Below are 9365 nucleotides of genomic sequence, written 5' to 3' on the forward strand. Positions count from 1 at the left end.
GTGGACTTGACCAATTTGACGGGGGCCTAGAATATAATAAGAATGTTGGACCGTCAGTTTGAGGTTGGCAAGCATGTGCTGGGCTGGGCCCATACTGATGAATGTAGAATCCTGAGCAGAGATGATAATAGTATGCACAGGAACTAGTATGAATTCACCACGGAACCTAATCATTGCTAACACCCTAATAATAATCTAGAAAAAAATTGTTGGTTTTGCCACAAATATAAACGAAGTAGTTTTGAGATAAATTAGTGGCGGATCAAGGATAGAATAATATGCAAGCATGTAACTACTACTACTCTCTCCGTTCTATATTATATGAATCTAGAAAAGCCAAAAACTTATCATTTAGAAACGAAAGAGAGCAGTAGAATCAAGTGAGATTAATTAGATGCTAATCCATTCATTACGGAGAAAACTAAAGAAAATAGGAGAGGTGAGCTCATCGTGCTAGCTAACGTTAGGTGAGCATGCAAACATGCCGCCTCCAATCACTCGCCATACTGACCCTCCACTTGCTGGCTGGTTGTCACCAAATGCCCGCATATATACATGTCTGTGCGCCAGCTCAAGCTCCAAGTCAACAAGCCATCGATCGATCGGCCTACTTCCTCACTCCGTCCATAAATATACTACTCTTTGCAACAAACAAAGCTAGTAGCTCTAGCTAGCTAGCTTGCTCGTCCGTCGATCGGCGCGTCGTACGCGTACGTATATGTCCACCATGCACGACGACGAGGAGAAGAAGGAATCCAAGACCGCGACGGCGATCAGCATCGCCGGCCGCATCGCGGGCATGGGCCTGGCGGTGGCGGCGGCGGTGCTGATGGCCACGGCGAGCCAGTGCACCGTGTACGCGGCGTACGGCGCGCGGCCGCGCACCGTGACCTACACCGACTTCCCGCCCCTGGTCTTCCTCGTGGGCGCCGCCTCCATCGCGGCGTTCCTCGAGGCCATCGCCATCTTCCTCTGCGTGTGGAAGAAGGGCAAGGACAAGAAGGCCAAGGTGCTCATGCCGCTGCTGGGCGCCGCCGTGCCGGCGCTGCTGTACGCGGCCACCGGCGCGGCGTTCGCGGCCAGCTCCAACATGTCCTACTGCTCAGCCTACGGCAGGCGCCTCAACGTCTGCACCGCCGACGGGGGCGGCAGCGGCAGCAACTTCTGCAGACAGGTGCATATCTCCGTCTACCTCGCGCTCGCCGCGGCCATCGCCGTGTCCGTCGCCGAGGTGGTCAGGGGCATTGGAGGAACGGCGTCCGGCGGAGGCTCGGACTCGGACTCAGACTCCAGCTCCGACGGCTGTGACCATAGCTGCCGCCACAAGCATTAGCTAGGTTGTGCGTTTTGGAGTTTGTACCAGCAACATTGTGTGGCTTCATTTCAACTTCTGGAATCCATTTTCATTGGTGGCCTGTATTGTATACGTACCAGCAGTACCATGGACGATCCAAATTATATCGGAATATATTTACATATATATTGTGACATATGTCATCTTGGACGTAGTCCTTTTGAGTTTTTTTATCAAAATTTTGTACGAGTAAGGACTCACTTGATGCTAATTAATTAACATTGCATGCATCAGTTACTTGTAACTGCTGCCTAGCTATCAAGGCTCCTATATATATAATGTGTTTACCAACATTAGTAACGATCTTTTTATAAGGTGTACACATCTTGTGAATACCTCTAATTCTTGTGAGGTTTACACTTTTGTTGACTACCTCCAACTATATATCCAAAACAATGTGACAAGATATATATATGGAACCCCTTAGTTTTTTGCATTTGATACTATATAAACATCACCATGCATAGTGATTCTTAATTTACATTGTTGTAAATTAACTAATCACTGATTTTGTCACATAATATAATGTGGATACTAATTTTAGGGGAGTATTTGTTAATAACTCGCGCTCGATGGCATCGCTATCCCACGTGGGTGTTTATTTTGAAGTCCTTGATTGGATTTCATAGTGTCATATATATGATGGTCAATAATTTTGACATTATTGGTGATGAACACGTGTCAACAGCACGTAGTAATCTAAAGACACAGACTAAATAAAAATTTTATTTTGTGTCCGTTTTGTGATGAACAACAATGCATGTTCGATGAAATACATAGAGAATCATTTGCATCGTCCCTCGCTTTGTCTCGCTATTTGATTCTAACAATGATAACGAAAATAAGTCGTGTAAAGTTTGGATGAACTACGTGTGATAAGTGATAACAACAAATAGGCACATATAATTTCAAGTAGACATCCAAGATTAATTATTCGAACCTAGATGTAGACACTCAAACCACCCGCATACGTAGGGCATGAGGGCTCGTTTATTTGTATTCCGCGTGAGTTTTTTTCCGTTTCCTGCGTTTTTGCTTTGAAAATAAACTGATTCCTGTAAAATTCATATATGGTTACTCTGAAATTCCTACGCTCCGAAGTATGTCTAGCTGAATGCACTTTCCTCTAGATGGCTACACCAAATGATGACCATGTTGACAGCCAAAAAACCTATTACAATGACTAATGAGTCCAACTGCTCTTTGTCTTCCAGCTAGCTGCAATTCTTTGCTGCAGGCAGCAAGAACATATTTCTTTGACCCATCAAGCTTAAAGAAAGTTTGCACAAAAGAACAAAATTTGGGGTCATCATCAGTGGCAGGCAACAGAATGCCTTCCAAACCGTGCTGATGGATCGGTGGACATTGACCCATGTTGCATTGGGCAGCTTCAGAGAAATTACATGCTTCCAAACGTTGGTTGGTGGCTTGCTTGTTTCCTACTGAACAACCGGTATATAGAAACAAAGGTTCAACTAACTTCAGTTAGAGGTCAAGTCTCTGTCTCTCTCTCACACACACAGCTCTATAGTCTACACCGGTATACAAGCAGGCGAAATAATAATAAAAGAAGTGTGCCAGATTTTATGTTTCGGGAGTTGGTAAGTGGTTGCTAAATGTAGGTAGGAAATAAGATTAGATGAGAAGTGACTAAATTTAGGAAGTTCATTTAGAGAGTTGTTGGAGATGAGTTTTTAGGTTAACTATCTAAATTATTGATTTAGTGAGTATTTTAGAGAACTACTGGAGTTGCTCTTAGTAATGATCCTTTTATAAGGTGTACACATCTTGTGAATGCCTCTAATTCTTGTGAGGTTTACACTTTTGTTGACTACCTCCAACTATATATCAAAAACAATGTGACAAGATATATATGGAACCCCTTAGTTTTTTTGCATTTGATACTATATAACATCACCATGCATAGTGATCCTTAATTTACATTGTTGTAAATTAACTAATCACTGATTTGTCACATAATGTGGATACTAATTTTAGGGGAGTTTGTTAATAACTCGCGCTCGATGGCATCGCTATCCCACGTGGGTGTTTATTTTGAAGTCCTTGATTGGATTTCATAGTGTCATATATATGATGGTCAATAATTTTGACATTATTGGTGATGAACACATGTCAACATCCAATAGTAATCTAAAGACAGACTAAATCAAAATTTTATTTTGTGTCCGTTTTGTGATGAACAATAATGCATGTTCAATGAAATACATAGAGAATCATTTGCATCCCTCGCTTTGTCTCGCTCTCTGATTCTAACAGTGGTAACAAAAATATAAGTCGTGTAAAGTTTGGATGAACTACGTGTGATAACAACAAATAGGCATATAATTTCAAGTAAACATCCAAGATTATTCAAACCTAGATGTAGACACTCAAACCACCCGCATACATAGGGCATGAGGGCTCGTTTGGATTCGCGTGGTTTTTTTCCGTTTCCTGCGTTTTTGCTTTGAAAATAAACTGATTCCTGTAAAATTCATATATGGTTACTCTGAAATTCCTACGCTCCGAAGTATGTCTAGCTGAATGCACTTTCCTCTAGATGGCTACACCAAATGACCATGTTGACAGCCAAAAAACCTATTACAATGACTAATGAGTCCAACTGCTCTTTGTCTTCCAGCTAGCTGCAATTCTTTGCTGCAGGCAGCAAGAACATATTTCTTTGACCCATCAAGCTTAAAGAAAGTTTGCACAAAAGAACAAAATTTGGGGTCATCATCAGTGGCAGGCAACAGAATGCCTTCCAAACCGTGCTGATGGATCGGTGGACATTGACCCATGTTGCATTGGGCAGCTTCAGAGAAATTACATGCTTCCAAACGTTGGTTGGTGGCTTGCTTGTTTCCTACTGAACAACCGGTATATAGAAACAAAGGTTCAACTAACTTCAGTTAGAGGTCAAGTCTCTGTCTCTCTCTCACACACACAGCTCTATAGTCTACACCGGTATACAAGCAGGCGATATATACAGTGCTTGGGCACTCTATATCCATCAGCTCTCAAGTATATATATCTAGGTTAGAGGGGTAGATGATTCAGTTTAATCTAATTATACTTCTATATATCCAGCAATAATATGTCAGTTTTTTTTAGGCTCAACCTGTTTAGCGAACAGACAATAAGTTCTGATCGTGAGATGGAAAATACAAGGATTATATTAATTGTAATTTGTAAATGTGCTACCAAACTTTTATAAAATTAGAGCTAATTCATTTGGATGCTGCTATGTATATATGTGGCGTCGTCCTAATAAACTAGCCCTCTAATTTTGCAAAACTTGAGTATGTAGTATATTCCTGGTTAGTTGATCCAAAAATACAAATACAAAAAGGAATAGTATTTGCAAGTAGCACTTGCAAATACACGGTTAACAAGATGGCTAACGCATGATTGATATGCCGCCTGAAACGGCTACCAAGTCTAGGTCAACGATCGACTACGCACCTTATTATCAACTCCCATCATTTGTGCAAATTGAGTTGTATAATATTGAAAAGTTTCTCGTGAGAGTAGTTATTAACCACGTCATCGCAACATATGGCATGGATTATGGATCTTACATCTTCCATTACCATGCATGTAGCATTCATCACATTCGGCCGCATGCAATTATCCACTTTGTTTGTGTATATATATTCTATATATATCTATAATACAGATTAAATGTGTAGCCTGCTAGTAGTAGTAGGTAACTGCTGTCAGAATCATTCGCTAACATAAAATAATTAGAGGTGAAATCCATAATGCTAGCTCCATAATGGGGAAGAAGTTATGAAGTAGATGTTCCTTCTTTGCCGCTGTGCATGATTTATGGTTAGGTCCAACGAACTAGCTTTGTATATCCATGCGTTTGATCCACATGATCGATGCTAGCTGTGCTATCGCTCGTCGGTTTCTCTGAACCATGGCTGCTGCTGGTGATGGTGGCGGCAAGTCCGACGGGTCGTCGTCAAATGCGGCCTGCCTCGCCCTCCGCATCGCCACCGTAGCTCTGTCGGTGGCGTCGGCGGTCATGATGGCGTCCGCCTCGCAGCGCTCCTGCACCGGCTGCTCTCCGGCGACGGCGAGCCAGCAGCCGGTCTCCTACAGAGACTACAGCTCCCTTAGGTACGTATAACGCGGCCGCACCGTACGTATCCATGCATCAACTCTTCTTCCTCGCATGCATGAGGCACCCATGGCCATGACACCACACTGCTGATCGAGCAAATCCAAATCATGCATGGGTATGTAACTCTATGCCGCGGTGACGGTGCAGTTATTCCCTAGTCGCCAATGTGGTATCGGCGGCGCTACAGGCGTTGGCGGCGTGGCTGACGGCGTCCGGCAAGGCGGACAAGGGCAAGGTCTTCAAGTCTCTGTCCGAGCTCGTCGACACCGCCGCGCAGGTGCTGCTCTACTCGTCCTCGGCGCTGTCCTTCTCGGTGGACGACTTCGGCACCTGCGGCCGCAGGGTGGCCGGCGTCTGCAAGGCCGCCGGCGAGTTCTGCCAGCGGGCCCGCGCGTCGGGGGCCGTCTCCATTGCCGCGGCCGTCGCCCTGGCCGCGTCCAACTACCTGAAGGACGTGCCCGTCTCCACATGGTTCAGAGCAGGTGACGATGGACCCAAGGGAAAGCCCGCCGGGTGTGGCCGCGGCGGCTGCCATTGCCGCCACCACCACCATTAGCATTGGCCCCATCGCTGCGATTGCGACTGCCACTCCCCTTGTTATGCCAGCCAGCCATCGGCCATCTGCAACTAAGATCGAACTGAAATATACAAAGGACTGGTTCCTACTTATTTGCTCTGTTTTTTTAGTAATTCTGTAGTATATATAGACAGTAGCTAGACTCAGTGAGCTAGTACAGCATATTTTGTGATCATGTTGTTGTAAAATTAAATGCTTTAACATCAATTCATGCGATTTTTATTTGTGATTTCATCCTCAGATCACGGATTTATCATGATCGGCATTAATAAGGAGGGAGCTAGGCTAGGCAGGATGTTTTCTTGTGCGAGAGTTTCAGTTTTGGAAGTGAACCAGCATGTGTTTTTGGTTTACTCTATCCAGTACCTACTAATAACATGGAAAGGTGCTACTTATTATTACTGAATTATTATTATAAAAAACCAAGGAAATTGGCTCTGTGGTTTGTTTTACACACCATATATATCTTCTTGTTTATTTTCAGAAAGGTCAGAATCAAACAACATGTAAACAAAGTACCTACCTAAGATGACGATGATGATGATGATGATGTGGAGGAGCTTCCATTATTATTTGTTTTGCAAGAAAAGTAGATATACATACCCCCAATCATGCTTAATTGTGACGTCCTTCGCCGAAATGCAACTCCTATAATGTCCCATATTTGAGCTCCACGTACGAAGGAAAAAGACAAGGAGAAGACGGTTCCACTCCACCTTTATGCCGCCCAACGAAGAAGCAGCCAAGGAGAATGGCCTAACATCTTTGACCATGATGTCAGCTCTCTCTCTATCTCTCTCAATAGCCTAACATCTTCGACCATGATGTGAGCTCCTACTCTCTCTCTCTCTCTTCTCCCATGTATATTCAACTTCCTTGCAAGCCGGCCGGAGTATATATAGGACGGCTCACTTGTGCCAGACGCAAGTGACTTATTAGAGAGAAAAAAAGATATCTCAACAAGACTCAAGTAGACGCAAGTGACTTATTAGTGGAGTGGTAAGAAACACATGCATGTGTGCAAGGCTTGAAGTTATGGTTTCAAGCCTTGGGTTGGGTCTATAACGGTGTTCTAGAGACTCTCTCTATTTTCGTACTTTTAGATAATAGATTAAACAAAACTAAAATATGTATAAAATATTTTAGATTATGACAAATACATACATACATAAAAAAAACTAGAGCAAAATACATTTCTAATATGAATCTTTGATATATAGAGGAATATATATATATATATATATATATGGAACGAGGTAATGGAAGCCCAGGGCTTCCATTACTAGAGAGAGCCTCGGCCCCCGGCGTGGCTAGGTGTGCGGGCCGTGGGTCGACGTGGCAGGTGGTGGGTATACCGCGCGCAGGTACCGGCGTTTATGCATACGTAATATGAATGAAAGAGCTTCATAAATGGTAGCGTGGGGCCGGGGATCGGGTGGGGAGACGTGAGCCGCGCGTTATGCTTGCGTATTTTGCCGTGATTGGCTGCGTAAATTCGGCGCGGGTCGACGTGGCAGTTGGTGGGACTACCCACGCATGCATCGATTCTAGGTGGGGCGATTATGCATACGGAATTTGAATGAAAAAGATGCATAAATGGTAACGAGGGTACGGGGGTCGGGTGTGTAAACGTGGGACGCGCGTTATGGTTGCGTATTTTGCCGTTATTGGATGCGTAAATTCGCATCTGATGGGACGAGAGTGGTCAGATCGGGTAGTGGGGTGACGCGCGCGTCGATCGCGAACGTGGGGCGGTCGCACGATGGTCATGTAATCGTAACGGATAGCTCACGTAAATCTCGCGACATGCAAACTGCGCAACAAATCGCGCAGGAGATTGGATCATGCCATGAATATAGGACAGGACGGTTTAGGCGAGTATAGAAGGTGAACAAAAAACGACCTACACACAGCCGCCGCAGCTTTTGTTCATAGCTATCGAAGAGTTAGGGCATACACAAAGGAGACGGCGATGACGACACCTTGTACGAGCGATGGCCGGAATGCTGTAACGCCACCGGCTGCGTTACCGGCGCCAGGAATTGTTGAAGAAGGCAACACGGTTCATCAAAGTTTGATGGGAACAAGTCAGCGGATACCCATGCGGACAATTGGTGAACATGAGCAGGACACACCACACATTCTCCAAAGCCATGTAAGTTCAAAGGAATACCCATGTATTATGTTATACAATTTCCGTGCAAGTTATGATTACACCGAATACACATGTATTATTGATACAGTCCGTGCAATTTATGAAGTCCTAGAAATTCGCCATGCTAGAAGCTTTTTTTATATTTGTGCACTGCATGACGACTCCATTAATTGAATAGGATGATAGTATAGATCAACGATTGGTACCGAAGGTGGGTATGACATTTAGTAATGTGGACGAGGCGTACAAATTTTATAGCCGATATGCATATGAAGTTGGATTTCCATTGAAGAGATATAGGGAGAGAAAAAAATGCAAGTGGTTGAATTGTTCAATGGAAGGCAAGCGTGCCGAAAGAGGAAATGGTACTCCAAAAGTGCGAAATACAATTTCCAAAAGAACACAATGCAGAGCTGGAATGAAACTTAAAAAAATCTATGACGATGCCAAAGAGAATATCATTTCAGTGCGGATTGATCTTATTCATTTGGAACATAATCATGAGTTCTTCAGAAAGGATACAGAAAAGAATCAGTTACAGTGCAACAAGACACATGATCCAGAATACATGGAATTCCTTAGTGCGATGCAAGAAAGCAGGATTCCGCAACACTGTATTATGGATTTTGTTTCAGAAATGCATGGTGGACCAGAGAATGTACCGTTAACTACACAAGACATGATCAACCTGTAAGTCATTTTGTTATTTACACTGGTATAATGACATAATGATGTTGTGTGTGTATTGACTATGGCATATTGTGTAATGTTCACAGGAAGAAAGCACGACAAAGAGAAAGAAATGCCAATGATGTGTCTAAGCTGCTATCTTTTTTTGCATTGTGTAAAAAAGATAACCCACAGTTTTTCTCTGACTTCCAACTAGACCAAGAAGGAAAGATTTTGAGCATTTTTTGGTCCCATGCTAGCCAGCAAGCAGATTACATTGACTTTGGAGATGCAGTTACCTTTGATACAACTCATAAGACAAATCTATATGACAAACCCCTGGGGATGTTTGTTGGTTGTAACCACCATCTGCAGTGCACCGTATTTGGTTTCACATTGTTGGGTGACGAAACTGTAGACACATTCGAGTGGGTTTTCAATGCATTCAAAACATGCATGGGAGCTGAAGGACCACGAG

General features: G+C 43.6%; 1 long non-coding RNA gene across 1 annotated transcript; it reads right to left on the reverse strand.

The window, feature by feature from the left end:
• Window positions 1-4976: 4976 nt before the first annotated feature.
• LOC118476856 (uncharacterized) lies at window positions 4977-6946 on the reverse strand. Its single transcript, XR_004857659.1, has 2 exons — window positions 6780-6946; window positions 4977-6711 (listed from the first exon to the last, which is right to left on the reverse strand). It is a non-coding gene; the product is annotated as an uncharacterized lncRNA (long non-coding RNA).
• Between the last annotated feature and the right edge of the window lie 2419 nt (window positions 6947-9365).

This window comes from Zea mays, chromosome 4 (genome assembly GCF_902167145.1).
Source record: "Zea mays cultivar B73 chromosome 4, Zm-B73-REFERENCE-NAM-5.0, whole genome shotgun sequence".
NCBI lineage: Eukaryota > Viridiplantae > Streptophyta > Magnoliopsida > Poales > Poaceae > Zea > Zea mays.